The sequence below is a fragment of the Apodemus sylvaticus genome, chromosome 2 (assembly GCF_947179515.1).
Source record: "Apodemus sylvaticus chromosome 2, mApoSyl1.1, whole genome shotgun sequence".
NCBI classification, from domain to species: Eukaryota; Metazoa; Chordata; class Mammalia; order Rodentia; family Muridae; genus Apodemus; species Apodemus sylvaticus.
The window spans coordinates 11,971,245-11,992,239 of record NC_067473.1 but is presented as its reverse complement, the minus strand read 5'-3'; the positions used below and the strand labels follow the sequence as shown (position 1 = coordinate 11,992,239).

The 20,995-nt window shown below is 39.3% G+C and overlaps 1 protein-coding gene across 12 annotated transcripts in view; it reads right to left on the bottom strand.

Moving 5' to 3' along the window:
* Positions 1-20,995, bottom strand: part of Cd36 (CD36 molecule) — a 91,026-nt gene that overhangs the window by 46,730 nt on the left and 23,301 nt on the right. For 3 of the 12 annotated variants that reach the window (XM_052173116.1, XM_052173123.1, XM_052173121.1), the window contains exon 1: positions 15,369-15,589. The exons of 3 other annotated variants lie outside the window; for them this stretch is intronic. The gene's annotated coding sequence lies outside the window, so the exon portion shown is untranslated. Of the gene's footprint in view, positions 1-7,574; positions 7,685-11,878; positions 12,064-15,368; positions 15,590-20,995 lie in introns of those variants that run through there. 6 more of the 12 variants (XM_052173117.1, XM_052173124.1, XM_052173120.1 and 3 more) reach the window with 2 other exon arrangements.

The window sequence follows — 20,995 nt, the reverse complement described above, 5'->3', positions numbered from 1 at the left end:
TAGTAGTAGTAGTAGTGGGTTTTTGAGACAGAGTTTCACTGTGTAGGCTTGACTGTCCTGGAACTCACATTGTAGACCAGGAGAGACTTTGAACTCACAGAGATCTGCCTGCCTCTGCCTCTGCCTCTGCCTCTGCCTCTGCCTCTGTCCCTGCCCCTGCCCCTGCCCCTGCCCCTGCCCCTGCCCCTGCCCCTGCCCCTGCCCCTGCCCCTGCCTCTGCCTCTGCCTCTGCCTCTGCCTCTGGAATGCTGGGATAAAAATTATGTGCCACCACTGCCCTTTATTTCATGTTTTGTTTTGTTTTTATGATTACATCCCAGAAAACAATGGACTCAAGGAGAATAACAAATGTCATGCTACCAGTTTGTAATGAATATGACAGAGTATAAGTTCCAAATCACCCTAAAATAGGGAACCCTCCCATGGCCCTGTGTGTTATTTGTGGTGGATGTTGTTACTTGCATAGATAAAAGAAGTTCAATCCTTGTGCATCAGAAGAAGAAATGATCTCTTAGGAATCTCCAAAATTAAGCAATGGGTAACAGAAGTTTAACTCATTCATTCTTTGCCTGGCCCTGACAGCATAGCAGAATCATTAATGTTTGCTTCCCATTATTGCGTGATGACAGTAATTCAAGCATTTCACCCTGTGGGCTATGGAGAAAAAAATCTTTCTGTCTCTTTAAGATAAGTTTAGGCATCATGAATCCTATCTTTACGCCAGTGACTGCGAACTCCATTGACTATCTTCTCTTATCCTCATGAAAGTAACTTTTCTCTTTTGCTCCTGGTTATAACTTTTGTAACAGTAATAGGTTGTAGAACCTTAGGTGCTATGCAATGTCACCTTCAAATGACTTTACTAGGGAACAAGTTTTGTGACCTTTGGAATACACAAGGAGAAAAAAAAGGTCATGCAAGACTTTCAGAACACACCTTTGTTTGTTTGGGCTCTGAAAGCTCACAGCCTCTTAGCTGTGGTTAGCAAACCATTCTTCAAATCGCTCTGTTCTCTAATGTCTCTAGCTCATGGGTGAAAGTGCACAGTGAGATGCTCATGAAATCAGAGTATATGTTGTGGTGCTCCACAAAACTGTCTTTGTTAGCAACATAGTGTTTTGATGTTCAGAGTGAATATGGTAAGGGTGGCCCATGGTTCTCCAAGTTCCATGTATAAGGCTGGGAGAACCATCCTCCATCTGCTCTATGCTCTAAAAATATTTTTTGGATGTGCTCCAAGCTATTGCTAGGCCTGTTTTTCTTCTCATTTTCAACAACTCCTTGGGGAAAGTTTGATAATCACACTACTTGGAGGAAATTGGATAGAAGTAAGTAAAAATTTGAAGTGAAATGAATCTGTACAAACACCCAATAATCACATTTTATGCAAGCCTATTAAAAGCTATGAGGATGAGTACCCCAGAACAAAGATTCCATAAAAAGTTTTCAGACCGTTCCTAGATCTTTTCCTTAGTTTCTCTGCAGTCACTGTGTACTTGTTTATTTTTGAGGATTTGAGATCCTTTTTGGATTCAATTTTCTTTCAAAATGACATCTGCTTTTAAGTATATGAGTTTGGGATTACATCCAAACCAACATGTTACAAGTCCACATACATGCGCATAAGTTCTTAAGTCAGAGGAAACCATAAGTTCCTGTGGCCCTTGACTGCTTTTGTGGATATGCACATCTTATCAATTTTATGATACGCTTTGCAGTTTCCAGTGGCAGCTTACCACATCTAAATAGAGTGAAACATGTCTCAGCCAAAACTGCGGGTTATTCTGAGGCTTCCTCTCTTGACTTCATACATGTCACTCTATTCTTGGAAAATATGTGAAATTCTTCAAGTGATCAAAATTAAAAATTTGAACTTTTGCTATTGACTGATCACTTTCTGGCTTATTTGCTATGTCATTTGGATATAAGCACTGTGGTAATATTTTCTTTTATGCATTCTTGGTTCAAATTAATAATATGCAACACTTTTCTAATTGCAAAATAACAGTCAATGAATAGATCACACATTCCATTTTCATCAAATTCTATGATGAATGAATTGATGTTGTACAATGAAATGATGTTGTATAATCTATTTTAGAAGAACCTAAGACATGAGAGTACATGAGTGTGTTTTGAATAATTTGGTTCAATATATAAAGATAAAGGTTAGTGGGAGGACAGGGGGAGAGAAGGGGGCTTATGGGACTTTCAGGGAGTGGGGGGCTAGAAAAGGGGAAATCATTTGAAATGTAAATAAAAAATATATCAAATAAAAAAAATAAAAAAGAAAAAAAAAGAAATACACTTGACTAAGTTAATCCATCACAATTCAGTAAGTCATGAACTTTGAAAAAGACTTCAATATTTTATGAGTTTTCTAGGTTAAAGAAAACATAATAACATTTGTTTCAAATTAATATCTTCAGATCTTTTATAAAATAATAAAAAGATGCTGTTCTCAAAATCATGTGTCACCAAATATCTAGTAATGATGACCGTTGACACTGTTTTGGGAATCAGTGTCAAATTTTTACTTTTTAAGAATATACAAGTGCGGTTCTGGAAAGACTCAGTGAAACAGTATTTGGCAAAACCAGAACGGGGAACTGGGAAGGGGTGGGAGGGAGGACAGGGGAAGAGAAGGGGGCTTACGGGACTTTAGGGGAGTGGGGGGGGGCTAGAAAAGGGGAAATCATTTGAAATGTAAATAAATTATATCGAATAAAAAAAATGTGGTGAGAGAGTGCAAGGAAACACCTAAAAATGCACTTCGTTCCAAAAAAAAAAAAAAAAAAGAATATACAAGTGCATATAAGCATGTATGCATTCAGAGGCCCCTTGGTGTGATAGTAAGCCAGAGTTTGATATTGCCTGCCACCATCAATTGCTCTCCACACCATTTTTTGGGAGAGGGTCTCTTCTTGAACCTAGAGCGCATGGGTTCTGCTAGGCTGGCTAGACAGAAAGTAGAAAAAAATCTGCCTATCTTATTCTCTTTTCTCTAGTGTTCTGAATACAAATGTGCACTACTGGAGTTGGCTTCTGCATGGATGCGGGAGATCTGAACCCTGGTCTTCCTGCTTGCACAGGAGAGCCTCATCAGCCTAACCATATAGACTTAAACAAAAAAACAACTAACTTGTAAACAACCTTTTAATTCATCAAATGTGGACAAGAAGAGGGTTTGAAATAATGTTTTTTAAGAACAGAAAAAAAGAGAAAAATATTCTATTTATAGTAAGATACTGTATGACTACATTTCATAATTCTGTGTATCTTAAGAATACTTTAGTATTCCTGCCATAGAAATTGCAACATATTCCCAAGTTCAAATTCTCAGTATCAAGGTAGAAGATTATAAAAGAGTCTCTATAATGTATTTATTAGGAATTATTTTTTAAATTTGTGCAATATATCCTATTTAAACAGCAAGCAAAACATAAATTTGTTCAAATATCCACTGAATAAGTATTAAATAGCCTATTATCAAGATATACATTTAAAAGAGACATGCTAAATACTTGCCTCTTCCAGTTATCTGATACAAAATTTAAAAGGATGGTAATTTCCCAGATGTAAATTTTTTGGTTTAGTAGACATTAAGCATGCAAGGTGACCAATAAAAGGTATAGTTTGCTTAAACAAAAACTGAATGTGACATATATATGTGATATATGTCATATTTATGTCACATTAGCAAATATTTACATGGGTAGCTTGAATTCTTCCATTCTATAAGATATTTGGGTCATAATTTCAATGCACAAATGAATACTACTGTAAAATATGCATTACCTAAATATTTTAGATCATCTTGTAAGCAAATTCTATAAAGGAAGTCCATAAAAGAAGGCTTTAAGTTGATTGTTGTAAAAATGGCTTTCAAGATGTAAAACAGAAGGAAACAGAGCCACCATGTACTCTTCTGAAACTTCTGATGACATGCAAAAGGTGTCAGCTATATCGGCTCTTAGAACTTATTAGCTGGGTGATAGTAGTTCACATGTTTAGCCCCACCACTTGTGAGGTAGAAGCAGATAAATCTTTGTGAGTTTGAGGCCAGCCTGATCTACAGAACAAGTTTCAGCACAACCAGAGCTACAAAGGGAAACCCTGTCATGAAAATCTAAAACAAAACAAAACAAAACAAAGTGAATTTTATTGTAAACTGTTAACCATCTAAACATACATAAAAATAGATGGGTTTGAACTTTCAGAGGAACTGAGAGGAGTAGAAAAAGGGAAACTGTACAAGGATATATTGTAAAAAAGGATAAACTGAAAAAAGGATATATTGTACAAGCTGTAAAAATGTCATTTCTTTTCTTTCTTGTTTTTGTTTGTTTTTTGTTTTGTTTTGTTTTTGTATTTTGAGTTTTGACTTTTGAAGACAGAATTTTTCTGTGGAGCTTTGTTAGAGAGAGGAACTCACTCTGTAGACCAGGCTGTCTTTGAACTTAGAGATTGGTTGCCTTTGCCTCAGAGTGCTGGGATTGAAGGTGTGAGCCACTGCTGTGCAGCTAAGAATCTCTTTTTATATAAAAGGGGAAAATAATTTATGCAATACATGATTTGCTTAATTAAAGTTCATTAGAATGTTAAAGAGCTCTGGATTAGGCTTTCAGTGGACCATTAACTCCAGAAAACAGCCCAAAGCTCTGGGTTTACATTTCTGCCATTCTGTAAGTTGAGGCATATTACTAAATAATTCACAGATGCTGACCATTTATAGAACCACAAATAAATAAAAGTATAAAAAATTTAGTATCTATAATAATTGTGATGTTTTCTGTAATAACCTAAGTCAAGTTGTTACTTCTCTCAAGAGAAATACTAACAGGGTGAACACTTAAATATCAAAACAAAATGCATAAATGATAATGCCCAGGAGAAAAGAGCAGCAATAGAGCCTGTGGTGTCTTGTCTCAGGAGAGCCTCTGCTACTGATAGTGATAAACACAAGGCTGGAACTAATACTGAGATAAGCTAAGCACAGTACTTACATATAGAGAGCTCAAGGAAAAGCAAAGATTCTACATGGTACAAATGTAGACAACAATGAAATTACTCCTTGATTCTAATAGCAGAGCTAGCTACAAAAAGCTAAACACACTGTGATAAGATACTTCACAAACTAAAAGGATGGCAGTCTCCCTGTCCTTTGCAGTAATCTCTTAAATATCCTCACCAAAGGAATTTGATTTCTAATGTAGCAGATTACATAGTTATTAATGTAAGATCTAAAGGAGAAACTATATAACCATATACATATATATGGTCTGCTAGTGAATTAGTAAAACAAAATAAAAATAACAGTAAGTTCTACTATATTTGTAGAATATGTAAGTATAACTAAAGAGTCAAATTTATTAAATACTTGCTGCAACATTTATATAACATTCTGTCTCAATTTTGTTTTCTCATATTTTTAATGCACCACACCTAGTTATCTCTCTCATACATACATATATACATATATATATGTATATATGTGTGTGTGTATATTTATATATACATACAAAAATATATATATATATATACATAGAGAGAGCAAACAGCAGACATAAATTTGAAATAGAGCACATATAGGAGCAAAAATAAATTTCATGTATGTATAATCTATTAGAATAGCTACTTTCATATTTGAGTCTATTAACATACCATTTATCCTGGTTGCATAACTAATAAATCTACTGAGATTACAGAAGCTATTTTCTGAATATTCTTACCAGTAAGATATGGAGATGTAGCAGAATGCCAGCTAAGTTTGCAGTCACTGATAACTTGCGTTGCCATAGCAAGCTCATAGTCACAGAGTTTCTAAGCAACCTGAGGCTCCACAGACTGCACTAGGACTCTACTGATCTTTCATCATCTTTAGAGAGCAAATATCACTGTTGTGGTACCAAATCCAATAAAGGATTCTTTAATTATGCAGTAAAGCAGTGACCCTTACAGGTAGGTCCCCTGTGTGGATATGCTTGGAGTTTATGAAACAGTATTTGCATTGGGAATTCTTTGAATGTTTACAGTGCTAAGTGCATAAAATTAAGTTCAGAAAATGATCAGTAATTCATATAAGTATGTATTCATTCAACAAACAAGATGAAACACAGCATCTAGCTCTTTAGAGATAGTTAATTGCATAATTCTAAAATTGATGAATTTATTGTCATTTAATATAAAATAAGTTTTGTAACATTACTATACAATACAATACTTTGGTTTCCAGATGGTATGTAAAGCTTTAGGTAAGTTAGATTATGTAAAGTTATCTGAAATTGTGAAAGTATAGTTTGTCTACAATATGTAAGGACAGCTGTTAGTTGCCCAAGGGAGAAAGAGAATTGGACAGATCTAGACACAGGCAAAGCTGTGATTTGGGGAAAACGTAAGTGTTAACATTATCTCCTCTGATCTACAAACACTTTCAACTCTGCATTCTCCCAGTGCCCAGTGAGCCTAACTAGGCCTGCTGCCCCATGTTCTAATTCCCTAGGCAATATTGCCAACCCTGTAACGTAACTACAGTCAAGCTGTTCAAATATTGCTATAGAGCATTGCATCACAATGTAAGTCAAAACATAAAGCATTGGCTAGCAGAACTATTGTATGGAAGCAATAATAAAATGGTACCTACAACTTTGCCTAATCCCAATACCTGATTTCGTACAACTTCTATTATCAGCAACGTATTACCATGAAAACATCTTGGTAGTAATTTGTGAATTGAAAACTTTTTAAGTTAAGTTTAGAATTTTAGTGTCTCTTATTACCCTATTAACTATTTTATCAGTGTTTCAGTAGGTTATGTTAAATGATTTACATATCACAGTGGTGAAATTTTTAGCTTAAGAAAAAAAAGACAAGGTTGCAAAATCACCTTAGAAATAGTTCACAGGGACCTGTTGACTTGCACCATGCCAGGAAAGCCAGCAGCATGGACTGCCTGTGACCTCTGTTTATTATTGTCGGTCACAGGCAAGGACATACTCTTCTTTCTGAAAGATTACAGACACTCTGCTGCAAAACCTTTCTAGCCTAAGCCTTGGTTATAATGTTTATTATGAATCCTGCTTTAGGAAAAAAAAAGACTATCTGCTATTTAAGTCTTCTTAGGATACATGAATATATAGGCAGATAGGCAGAGAGACAGTCAGATGGGCAGATAGAGAGGCAGAGACCGATAAACAGGTAAATAGATAATAGAGGCATGTATAAAAATATGCCCTTTTAACCACATTAAGATAAGATGTCCCTCTAATGCCATATATATGGTATTATAATTTTAAATATTTCTGAATCCTTTTTATCACTTAGTAACATAAGCATCATAGTAAAATCAGTAGAGCTGACACAGTATCTACTTTCTCAATTACAAGTTTAAGCAGGATATCTGGATACATATAATACTTCCCACTTGTTCCTCTGTCTGTGAGAAAATCCCAATTATTCTCTAAACTGAACAACTTTACAAGAACACACCAAATAATCCTAACAAAGGAATCGATTTTAGATTTGCAGGCACAAGTCAAGATCACTAAATTTTCATCTAGGTAAGTTTCACTTACTACAAAGGAGTAATCAGCTAGAAGTCCGATGAGAGAGGGCAAGACCACAAGTGTAAAGGAACCATCAAAATGCAGCTGCAAGGTTACAGAGTCACTGATATCTCCAGCCCTGTTTGCCCAAAGTCAAATCACTGCTGCTCACCACTTAGCTCCACCTCCAAGTATCCAAGAATGGCTGTGGAATTTTGATTGACACTCCAGTGCAGCAGTGAAGCTTCTGAACCCAAGTAAACCTGGCAGCTTTTGCTAACCTATTCAGCTTAAAAATGAACTGCTCCTTAAAAGAGAGAGAGGGGGAGGGAGAGGGAGAAGAGAGAGAGAGAGAGAGAGAGAGAGAGAGAGAGAGAGAGAGAGAGAGAGACAGAGAGAGAGAGAGACAGAGACAGAGACAGAGACAGAGAGAAAGAGACAGACAGAGAGAGAGAGGGAGGGAGGGAGGGAGGGGCAGGGAGAGACAGAGAGACAGAGAGAGACAGACAGAGATAGAAAGAAAGAAGGAAAGAAAGAAAGAAAGAAGCAAAGAAAGAAAGAAAGAGAGAGAGAGAGAGAAAAGAAAGAAAGAGAGAGAGAAAAAGAAAGAAAGAAAGAAAGAAAGAAAGAAAGAAAGAAAGAAAGAAAGAAAGAAAGAAAGAAAGAAAGAAAGAAAGAAAGAAAGAAAGAAAGAAAGAAAGTAAGTGATGTTTAAAAAAAAACACCAAGGAACAGATCCCTCTCTGGGGAAACATTCTACTTAACTCCACTTAATATCCTCACAGCAATTCCCTTGACAACATCCTGTGTCTTAGCAATACATAGGACATTATAATCTTAACATTAAAAAAAAAAAAACTTTTATTGATTCTGTGTGAGTTTCATATCATGCCCTCCAGTCTTCCTCACTTTCCTATCTCCTCATATCTACCCTTTGGCTTTGTAGCCTCCCCCTCAAATAAAACACACACACACACACACACACACACACACACACACACACCACATAGAGAACATCGCATCGTGGAAGCTGTAGCAGTCAGGGTGTGCCATAGTAAACCTCCTTGTTCACTCATCGCCACTTGCAAATGTTCGTTGCACTGGCCTAGTTGGAGATCTCGGCCACCAATGTTGGATCCTTGTCAGGCTGCCTCCTGGTTATCCTGTTGTTACCCCGTGTCATAAAGATCCTGCAGCTTTGGAATAGCACAACTGCTCCTTTTGTGCATTGCATCCGATCACAGATAATACAGATTTAGAGCCAATTTAGAACTCACGATCGATCAGGGCCTAGATAGTAGCTCAGGACAGTTCACTGGCTCTCCCTTATTCTCACCACCAGGGAGAGCTCTCAAGCACTGCTCTGAATAGGCAATATTGGAGACAAGGCTCAGGTCCTGAGACAGGCAAGGGGGCGGGGGTAGGCTCAAATGAAGACCCTGATCAGCTACAGGCAGGTGCCTGGACACCTCAGGCCATCTCATTTATGTAATGGCAATCCAGCTCGCCTGACCAGTGACTTCATTGGTTAGTTTACTTAAAAAAATCAGCATAAAATCTCCATTATTACAAAACACCTCCAATAATTTTCCTTCTTCCTTTCTCACTACTGCCGGGACATTCACCTCACCCCTGACTTTATTTTGCACTGAACTTGAACAATTTCAGCAAGCCACAAATAAATGTCTAGCTAGACATGTCCTGTACACATGACCCCGTACCCAGCTGGGAGCAAATGTGGTTACATAGTTAAGAAAGTTGAGAGACAGATTAATATTTGTGGATATAAATCCAGTCATCAAATAGCACCCCTCTGTCATAATTCTTTTTAAATTGCACTCTGCTCACTCTACCAAGCAACCTTTTCTGATATACACCTATCAATTTCTGATACCATCTTTCCAAGTGCCATTTTTAAGTCTCTATTGATTAGACATAGCTTCGCTGTTTTCTAAGTCTCAGTTGATCAGACAGAGTTTCCCCATTTTAAGCCTGTCTTGATCAGACACAGCTTCCTCAGAACAGTTATGCAAGCAGAGACTACTACTCTCTAGAACTGCCATGGTCTTACTCAGCATGACTGTAGCTCTTTTTCTATGGACATGATTACAAGTCCCATCACACTCGGGATTAATTGTCACACCTGGAGGATTGATAGAAAGAGAAAGGGAGGGTTTTACCCTTGAAAGAGTTTTGAGAAAAACAGAATCATCCACAGCGCTTTCAGCCTGCTTGATCCTAGCCTTGCCCATAACCAACAAAGTGAACTCGATATTGCTTTGAGTCTAGAGAACACAAGCAAGAGCAAGGACTTATAGCACATGCAACCGAGGTGATAATCATAAAGGCCACCAAATTTGCCACTGTTCCTTGTCAAGTGAAAGAGTGCATCCATGGTCCTTGCCACGATACCATGCCCACCTGGGGTGGTTTGAACATGCCTGGCACTATTAGGAAATATGGCCTTGTTGGAGTAGATGTGGCTTACTGAAGGAAGTGTGTTATTGTGGGGGTGGGCAATGTGACCCTCCTCCTAACTACAAAGGAGCCGGTCTTCTCCCAATGGCCTTCAGATGAATATGTAGAATTCTCAGTTCCTCCTGCATCATGCTTGCCTGGGTGGCGCCATGCTCCCGCCTTGATGATATTAGACTGAACATCTGAACCTGTAAGCCAGCCCCAAGTAAATGATGTCCCTTATAAGAGTTGCCTTGGTCATGGTGCCTACTCACAGCAGTTAAATCCTAACTAAGACACTACCACCATTTCCCTTTTTTTTATTTTTTAATTGAAGATATCAGACACCATGAGATACAACATGGTGACCTGAACTTACTTGTTGGAGGATGACTGGAAAAATAATAACAAAAATAAGAAACACCCAACAGTGATTCGTAGCTAAGTAAGAAAAGACCAGAAATCATATTAGAAACATAAGACTGGATGGAACTGAGAAAGAAGGCAGCCATCTTTTCAGTGGAAGGCAGATATAAAGGAGTATGCTGCAATCTGCTCACAAAGCATATGAATATTTAAATCAATCTTAGAGTTATTTCATATGTATCTATAATATGAGTCTGAACTTGGTCCCAAGTATAATCTAAGGGAGTAACAGAAATTTATTTACAATTAGTTGCATAGGCAGTGGTAAATTTAACCTTAATTTTGAATTTGAGTTCCCATATACAATATAGCTTCCTGTAAAACATTAATTCCATCTGAAAAACCTTCATCAACTCTTTCCTGTGTAAGAAAAGTTATGAAAACATTTTTAGCAAGTGTGATAGCATGTTCTGCAGTGTGGACTTGATGAATCAAGGCTGCTGTAGACGCAGCAACAAAAGCTATTAGAGAGATAGATCCACCCTGAAATTCCCAACATAAGAGCAAAAATAAAGCACTTGGACTGAGAGAAGCACACTTGCCATTGCATAAACTCCAGGATCATCAAACCATGGAGACAAGTTTACAGGAAAAAGAACCTAAGAAGGTCGCCTAACAATAAAAAAACAAAAAACAAGAAAACAAACAAACAAACAAAGTCTGATTAGTACAATTGGTTATTACGCAACACAAAAGGAATCATAAAAGAATTTTTTCTCTAATACTAGAACACTGAGCAAACTTTCTGTCAAAATACCAAAAGAAAAGGTAACATAGGCCAAAAGCCCAGAGTAAAATGAAGAACTTCTTGGCAAGGAACATTTAATGGCAATCTAATTGGCTGCAGTGAAATCTTTATATAAATGTCTCTGGAGGACGGGATGGTCAGATGGTTTAGCTAGAAAAGTAGAAGGCACTCATCCAGCAGAAAACAAATTACTAATTGGAGAGAACTTTTTAAGTATATTGTCATTCCAGGAAAGCAGACTTTACTGGTATTTAAATAATTCCTATAATCATAACAGTGACTAGGAACAGAGCAATTATATACATTGCCTGGGTATTCTTCAAACATACTAGTAACTCCTTTACTGGGAAACACTCAGGCTAACCATGGTGAGTAGCCGCTTCTTGGGTCAACCATATCCCAATCATGATTAAATTGTTCAGCTGGCAAGCAGCTGGACAAGGAACTAGGCGGTATCCTCAGTGGTTGTAAGGGCCCCTGGAGAAATCTCATCAAAAGGAGAAACAAAGCTGCAAGTCCCGAGGTATCTGTTACCGTCTGGTCCCCCTTTATGAAAATTAGTCAATAAGGTTCTATACTTAAGAGAAATACAACCGTGCTGAGGAGACCTACAGTGGAAAACAGATGGGCAAGCCATCAGCGTTATCTAGTGTAATTTAGAATATCACACATCTTGAGAGTAACAAATCCATCACCGTCTCACCTCCAACCCCATCGGTTTAGGGTCCTTTACCACAACTACAGTGTTGTCAGAATCCCAAGTGATGGGATGGAACAATGGCGGCTCAGGAACAGAAGTGCAGAATTGACCTTCCTCGCCACAAAAAAGAAAAAATCTAAAGGAATACCTGAACAGCGAGCAAAGCCATAACAGCCATAAACAAACAAACAAAACTGCGAGGCAAAATCTTGGCTCATGAAGTGAGGGCTTTGATCTGACCCCAAGTGAGCAGAACAGTGTTCTGGGCGTGGTGGACACAATGGTGAAGTGAAACATGAGAGAGATGGAAGTAGATCGGAGCAGACAGAGGTCTCAAGCTTTCCCACCACTATCTCCTCCTCTGCAGCCAGTGGGGGAAGTTTGGGTGGACCAGGATGGCTCCCCAGTAGTGGGTGTTTTTGTCTCCAGTTCACCTGGGGCAGCAGTGGAATAAGGTATCTGACATGATGACGTCTCATCAAGAACTCAAACACCATCAAGAGCTCAAACAGGTATGTCAGCATCCTAGGTAAACTATCCAGACTGTTTCAGACGAAGGAAAGGGAGTCAGGACTGTTTGCCAAAGGTCAGTAGAGTGAAGACCCTAGGGATTTAGCCCCATAGGTAGAAGGTGAAAAGGTACAGGCCAAGTGGAACAGTCTCTAATAATAGCATGTGCAGCTTCATGTGGAATGTGAAACTCAGCTTGAAGAGAGGAAGTGCTTCGATGGTGCAGAGGAGCATGGTCTTTATGATGTTCTTGCATTGAGCAAACAGTGGGGCGGGTAAACAAATCTGCCAAGGCATTTCTCACCTGTAAAGGACCAGGAAGCTGAGAATGGGCATGCGTCTGCTCAGTGAAAAATGGGAAAGAATGTGAATGGACTGCAGCTTGAGCTGTGGAAAAAGTGAAAACACAGAAGTCTGTGTAGTGAGAAGCAAAGCAGTTTCAAGGTGAGGAAGCAGTGTACCAGGAGTCTGCACTTAGGTTAAAAGTCTTGTCTGAGAGGCAATCAAATACTGCAAGAACTTCTCTAAGCTCCACCCTCTGAGCCAAAGTCCCCTCTGTGGAAAAGGAACGTGGCTCAGCATTAATAGATGCTGCTGTGCCATTAAAAGAGTCATCGGTAATTACCAAGGCTGCATGGGGAGGTAAAGGAGAAACATGGCAAATGGGAGGGAAAATATGTCTAAGGACGAACTGCAAAAGAGGCCATAGAAGCAAATAATGTTTATAAAATCTGTGAAACCCAAAGTAGCAATCTGTGAATTATCCGATTCAGAGAGCAAAATAGTTACTTGTTCAGTAGTGTAAGGTACGATACTCTCTGAAACATCTTGACCAAAACATTCCTGGCTTCTAGGGAAGGCTTTTAACATTACTGTGGCCATCAAATCAGTGTATGAAGCTAAAACCTCCTTGGAAGAAACAGGTAAATGAAGCCATTCCAAAGGACCATCCTGTCATAAATAGCCAGTAGGTGTACAGGTGTACGGTCTGTTGAAATAACGACCAAGAGCCAGGACATAGTATAATCAAATCTTGTCACTTTGTGTGAGGCAATAGCTTGTTCTATAACTGGTACAGCCTCTTGAGCTCCAGAGGTAAGTGTCCTTGGATATCTAGGCTATGAATCATCCCTAAGTATATCAAACAGAGGCCTAGGTTAGGAAGTGGATAATTTCAAATATGGTCTGAGCCAATTAATATCACCTAATAATCTTTGAAATGATTTAGGGTCTGTAACTTGTTTGTTCAAGGTGACAAAGGTGAGAGGTGACAAAGTCATTCTCTATACTTCTTCCTAAATAAGAATATGAGGGTTCAGTCTGGTTTGTTGTTGTTAACTGTTGTTGTTGGTTTTTTGTTTTGTTTTTGTTCTTCTTTTGGTTTTTTTGTTTGTTTATTTGGGGGGGGGGGTTGAAGGGCAACCCTAAGCCCAAATTTATCAAGTACTGTTTTGTAAAAGGCAACAACCAGGGAGAGAGATTAAAATATATTACCTTCAACAATGGGAGTGCTCCAGGGACTATTTAAAGGCTTGATATGACCTGTCTTAAGTTGTTCCTCTGCCAATTGAGAGGCCATCTGTAACTTTTCCTGTGTAAGGGTCCATAATCTACAGTAGCCTATTGTAAAGTGCAGGAAAATCCTACTGTTCTCAGGGGAGTTTTAAATTTAACCCTTGGTCTCTCTGTGCTTCTGTTAGGTCTCCCTAGATGAGAACAGTCTGGATTGGGATATAGAGCTCCTTCTATCTCTAAATCAAAGGCATCTCTGGTATCCAGAGGAGTTTCATCCCATTTCTCCTCCTCCTCCTCCTCCTCCTCCTCCTCCTCCTCCTCCTCCTCCTCCTCCTCCAGCACTTGTTTGAGAGGATAGAGTTTAGTGAGAGGATGGAAGGAGGAAGGGATCCCTTCAAAGAATTCTTAAGGACTTCTTTTGCTAACTCCATAAGATTCAGGACTCAAAGAGACATCCTCATTAACATGAGTCACAGATGTGCAAACAAAGCCCCACAATGGGAAAACAGGAATAGAGACTTCTTCACCCTCATGTTCTGAGAACCAAGCCCTAAGATCAACTCCTACTCTCTCCCAAACATCTAAATCAAGAGTTCTCAAGTATGAAAACCAGGGGCAAATTTCTTGAACAAATTGTAAGACCCTAAAACCCAATTAGTAGAAACATTAAGAACTTTAGGTCTGACCATTTGTTTTATGATATCTATACTGAAAATAATTTCCTTTGACTCTTGCTTTCCCATTCTGAAGAACAGGGCACAACACTTCTCAAGTTATTATGTAATTTCCTTTGTTGAATGCTGTCCTATTCTGAGGGACAGGGCACCACCTTTCTCAAGGTTTATTATTATTATTATTATTATTATTATTATTATTATTATTTCCTATGATTAACTCTGTCCTATTCTGAAGGACAGGGCACCATACTTCACAAGTTTGTTATTCTCTGCCTCACCCTCAAACCAGGGGACCTCATGGCACGTATGCAGTGCCCTTCGGCAGAATGCTATCTCCTTCAATCCCAGTATTCACCTACCATCTTCAGGAGCCTGTTCAGTGAACTACTTGCTGGAGACCAGCTCCAGCTGTAAATCCAAGGTCCTGAAACAGGCAAGGAAGGTTGTCTGGGTATTCTTCAAACATACTAGTAACTCCTTTACTGGGAAACACTCAGGCTAACCATGGTGGGTAGCCACTTCTTGGGTCAACCATATCCCAATCATGATTAAATTGTTCAGCTGGCAAGCATCTCATCAAAAGGAGAAACAAAGCTGCAAGTCCCGAGGTATCTGTTACCGTCTGATTCCCCTTTAGGAAAATTAGTCAATAAGGTTCTATAATTAAGAGAAATACAACCGTGCTGAGGAGAGAGACCTACAGTGGAAAACAGATGGGCAAGCCATCAGCGTATCTAGTGTAATTTAGAATATCATACATCTTGAGAGTGACAAATGCATCACAATCTTACCTCCAACCCCATCGGTTTAGAGTCCTTTACCACAACTACAGTGTTGTCAGAATCACAAGTGATGGGATGGAACAATGGCGGCTCAGGAACAGAAGTGCAGAATTGACCTTCCTTGCCACAAAAAACAAAAAAATCTAAAGGAATACCTGAACAGAGAGCAAAGCAATAACAGCCATAAACAAACAAACAAAACTGCGAGGCAAAATCTTGGCTCATGAAGTAAGGGCTTTGATCTGACCCCAAGTGAGCAGAACAGTGTTCTGGGCGTGGTGGACACAATGGTGAAGTGAAACATGAGAGAGATGGAAGTGGATCGGAGCAGACAGAGGTCTCAAGCTTTCCCACCACTATCTCCTCCTCTACAGCCAGTGGGGGAAGTTTGGGTGGACCAGGCTGGCTCCCCAGTAGTGGGGGTTTTTGTCTCCAGTTCAGCTGGGGCAGCAGTGGAATAAGGTATCTGACATGATGATTTCTCATCAAGAACTCAAACACCATCAAGAGCTCAAACAGGTTGAGGTTGGCTCAAAGGAAGATATTGACCACCTGTTGATTTTCAAGCAAGTGGTTCCAAATAGATCAAGCCATTTTTATTTATACAATAATCTTGATTACCTGAACAGTGACATCTTTGGTTACTTAATTCAAAGAAATCCTAATATCAGCATTATGCATGCTCCATCATTACAAAACAATCCAAAAATATACCCTTTCTCCTTCCACACCCCCACTGGGTCAATCATCCCCATCCCCAAATTTATATTGTACTACAAAACACAATTTCAGCAAGCCAAAAATATATGTCCAGCTAGGCGTGTCCTATAGACATGAACACATATCTAGCTGGTAGCAAATACATTTACACAGTTATACAAAGTGAAAGAATGATTAAACGTTTGTGGGTATAAGTCCCATAATCAAATAGAACTCCTCTGTCATATACTTTCTTAATTGCAGAGACATGCTTACTGTACCAAGCAACCTTTCCTGATGTACACCTATCAAATGATACCATCTTTACAAGAATCATTTTTAAGTCTCTGTTGATCAGGCATAACTTCCCCAGTCTAAGTCTCTTGATCAGACATAGCTTCCTCATTTTAAGTCTTTGTTCATCAGATATATCTTCCTCAGAAGAGTTATGCAAGCCAGACCCACTCTTTTTTACAGTTGACTCAGGCTTACTCAGTGTGATGGTAGTTGTTTCTTTAGGAACATGATTACATGTTCCCAAATACCCAGAATTAATGGTCACATCTGGAGGATTGCTAGAGGCAGAAAGAGGAGAAGCAGGTTTTACCTCTAGAAAGAATTTTAAGAAAAACATAGTTTCAACCACAGGGCTATCAGTCTGCATGATTCCAGACTTGCCCATGACCAAAAAAAGTAAAACTAAATATTCGTATGAGTATAGACAGCATAGCAAAAGCAAGGAGAGCTTGTAGCACATGTGATATAGGTAATATGCATAGTGGGAAGGGATTTATTTCCATGGCCCTTGCCGCCGTAGAGTCCCAACAGTGAAGCACTCATGTGCTCTTCCCTGCAGATGCTTCATGGGCACCACTATGGCTACCCAGTACTGCCATCTGCAGGGTTAGCTCTCGCTCTCATGTTCTCAGGGCAAGTCGCCTACACTCATGACTCAAGGCAGCTCTACTGTACTATTCTGTCTAGTGGGACTGGGGGAAGTTTCCCAAGTACTGCTGACTGGGAGGAACTGGGCCAGCTCTCCTCCTCTCACGCCTTCAAAGCTGACTCACCCATGCCTTCACTATCATGGCTCTACTATATTACCCAGTGTTGGGGTAGACCCTCTCTTCCTAGTGGTACAGCTAGTGATGGGACAGCACCAGGTCTCTCATCATCCTAGGGTCAGCTCTCCCAACATCTGCAGGTAGCCAAGGCAGGAGGGGAAGGGGTGAACATAACCCCTGCACCCATGCCACCTCATAGGAGAAGAGTGGCCAGTGGCCAGGAGCTTTCTTGTGTTATCTCCCTCTCCCTAAATCCAGGGCCAGCACTATAGTGCTGCCCAGACAAGGTGCAAGGTTCAGTTCCCAGAGCACCACAGCTGTGGATGAACAGGAACAGCCTCTCTGTTCTCATGACCTCTTATATTTTCTTCTAACTGCCACAGCTGGTGAGGGGTGAGGAGGTAAAAGGGCATCACCCCAGTACCCACGCCACATCTCATGACAGACAAGTGGCAGGGTCAGCTCTCCCCCACTCATAACCTCAGGAGGGTTCAGCCACACAGCTGCTACTAGGTCCAGCTCCACTGTGCTGACTAGTCAAGGTACAGAACTTTGTTCTCCTAAGTCCTGCCAACAGTGAGAAATGGGGCCAGCTCTACAGAGCACTTTATCTAAGAGGGGTGGGATCTATAATGCACAGCTCTTAGATATCCACATGATCCCCTAACCTGGGCAATCCCCATGGTCTCTAGTGGTAATATAAACCAAGAACATTGGCAGTGACCCCTGACACTGCCCAAATAGCTACAGACTCAGACATGGAATTCAGTAGCAACTCAGCCTGTGACTTCACCATGGCCCCTGGTGGCAGAGCTAGCCATTCACAACAGGCTATTCATCTCCACCCTCGAGTCTTCCGTTCTACCTCCCTTCATAATTCTCTAACTGCTCCATTCACTTTCTCTTTCTTCTGACCATCACATACATTGTGGTGGCTCCTGCTGCAGGCTGACCCCTGGATGACATCTTTCATCCATACTGCATGGCCTGGTGGCAAGTGGGTGTCTGGCTTACCTGTGCCTTGTGCTAGAGGGCAGGTCTATGGGAAGCCTGAAGGTCTTCCTCCTGCTGTGTGTCACTGCTGGATTTGATTTTTATGAATTCTAGGCATAAGATAGCATTGACCACGAAGCCAAGCATTAACCTAGGATGAACAAAGGACTGACATCTTCTCTACCTCTGATTGATATAAGACCACTACCATCAAACTGGTGTCTCTGTTCATTGTTAGGAACGTATAATCATCAGAAAGACATGCGCACTTGTATTTGAGATGCAGAGCTTTACTGCCTTAGTTAGGGTTTCATTGCTGTGAGGAGATACCATGACCATGGCAACTCTCAGAAAGGGAAACATTTAATCAGGACTGGCTTACAGTTTCAGAGGTTGAGCCCATTACTTTCATAGTGGGAGGCTTGGCAGCATGCAGGCAGACAGCATGATGGAGGAAGAGACTTCTACAGCTTGATCAAGAAGCAAGAGAAGAAAACTCTCCCCCACATGGGGCAGAGCTCGAGTATGTGTGTGTGTGTATATATATATATATATATATATATATATATATATATATATATATATATATATATTATCAAAGCCCACCTCCACGGTGATACACTTTCTCCAACAAGGCCATACCTACTCCAATAAGGCCATAGCTCCTAATAGTGCCAGTCCCCAGGGGAAAAGCATTCAAACATAAATCTATGTGGGCCAAACCTATTCAAACCACCACAGTTACCTTCGAGGATAGTATTGTTTGTGAGGACAACACTACAGAAAGTCCAGCAAAACTACCAAGCTCAGACTCAAAACAATTTTGATCTTCTTTTGGCACATATGCCACTGAGGATAATAGTATTTGAATTCTCATGCATACATGTGTGTGTGTGTGTGTGTGTGTATGTGCTATCAAATAAGATTTTTATTATACATAATGATACTCCAAAACATAAGGTCATTATAGTATATCTAATATGCTAAATATGCTAAATAATCTATTTATGTATTACTATTCAATATTATTTTGGATATTAGCATAATATGCTAATGTGATAAATAAGACCAAATATTAATGATTTTCTTCCTAATCATTTAAGGGAATAAATCTCCAAGGAACATTATTGATAATATCCTTGCTCGAACTCATTTACTATGTGAGCCCTTGTGCTTAGAACACTGCCACAAAGAGGAAGAAAACATGCTGCAAATTGCTCTGTAATAATTATCCCTACAATTCTCCATAAGTCATTGGAGACACCAGTCTGATCTCCTGAAGGATGCATTATCCTAGCTGAGAGCATTTTTTTCTGTAGCTGGTCAACTAGATTTACTACTTCCTAACTTTGTTACCTTTACCACTTCACAAGATTGACATCATGATATGGACCAGGAGATTTCTACTGAAGAAACAAATGATTTTACAGCTATATTCATTGAAGAGAAATATTACTAAATTCTACCCTCACATATCAGGGTTAAAAAAACAGCAGAGTTCTCAAAAACTGTAACTGAAAAAGTGCTGTGTGTGGACTAGTTGCTGATTTTACAGCAGTCCTGACGGCCTGGGATCAGAAGGTCAGTGTCCTACAATTAGCATCTTAAGCACATGCCTTAGATGAGCTGCCTTTCATTGAATCTGCTAACACAGCCAAGCTGATCTACTGACAGCTTTTGTCAAACCTTGCTTTGCTTAGAAAGTTTCCAGCAGCTCACTTTCAAGAGATACATTTTATGCTTAGGAGACTTTGTACCAGAAGGTTTGCTGGAAGTTGGAGGCCAAGGAAAGTTCTTTTAAATATTTGAAATTAATCTGCTTCAGTTGACATACCCTGTACTAATTGAATGTTTTAGGACAATTCTCACCATTATCATGGACAGATTAAAACAAACTTCTCTTTGGTCATTTGCTTGTAAGGAACTAGTCTTTCTTGGTTATTTCTATTTCCTGGTCTAGCATATCTAAAAGTAGATAAAGTTTAATAGAAATAAGATTAAACATAAAGAAAAATTGTCATGAAGTACACAACGATTGTCTTAACAGATGACAGACTATAGTAAAACATAAGAATAGAAGCCGTCACCAAACGGGGATGTTTAGGAGAGAGAGAACATGGGACAGAACAGGGAGCTTGGCTGTTTCTCAGGTGAGTCAGGAGTCAACCAGTTATCCCCTGCCAGTGCAGAGGAGGGATGGAGAGGGAGGACATTTCCCCATCCCTAGAGAGATTTAGAAACTGCTTATATGATTTCCCAAGGAGGAACATTTGTTTTTGTGACTTCAGAAAAAATGAGAAGCTGGTCACTCAGTTCAGGCACTGGTAGAAATAACTTGTGTATTTCACCATAGAATATAAAAGGAATTAGTATTAAGTTGCTAAACATGCTTAATTCCTACAGAAATATCTTGTCTCAAAGTTGTAATTAAGGATAAATACAAAATACACTGAAAGCATTTAAAAGCCTTTTATGTTTTTACCTGGTATAGTGAAAAATTAAAGCAAACCTGTCTGAATATAGAAAAAGAGGAAATATATATTGTATTGTTATTGAAACATAGCAATCTGAATTTGAAAGGATGAGGAGACCAAAATTAAAGAGACATATTAAAAACCTGGAAGCACCTTAGTTATTTTTTTATAACTAAAACTTTTTAAACTAAAAAAAATCTATAGGAAAGTGTTTATGGCAGCTTTTTTGGGTAATACAATGTTTATAAAGATCTTCATATATTATTTGACTTACTGTAGATAAAACCATATCAACTTACAGCCAAGGCATGGAAAACCGATACTCATGATCAGGCCTAGGGAAACAAACAAAGCCTGAAGATGAATGGATAACAAATAAAACAGAAAATAAGTATTATTATTAAAG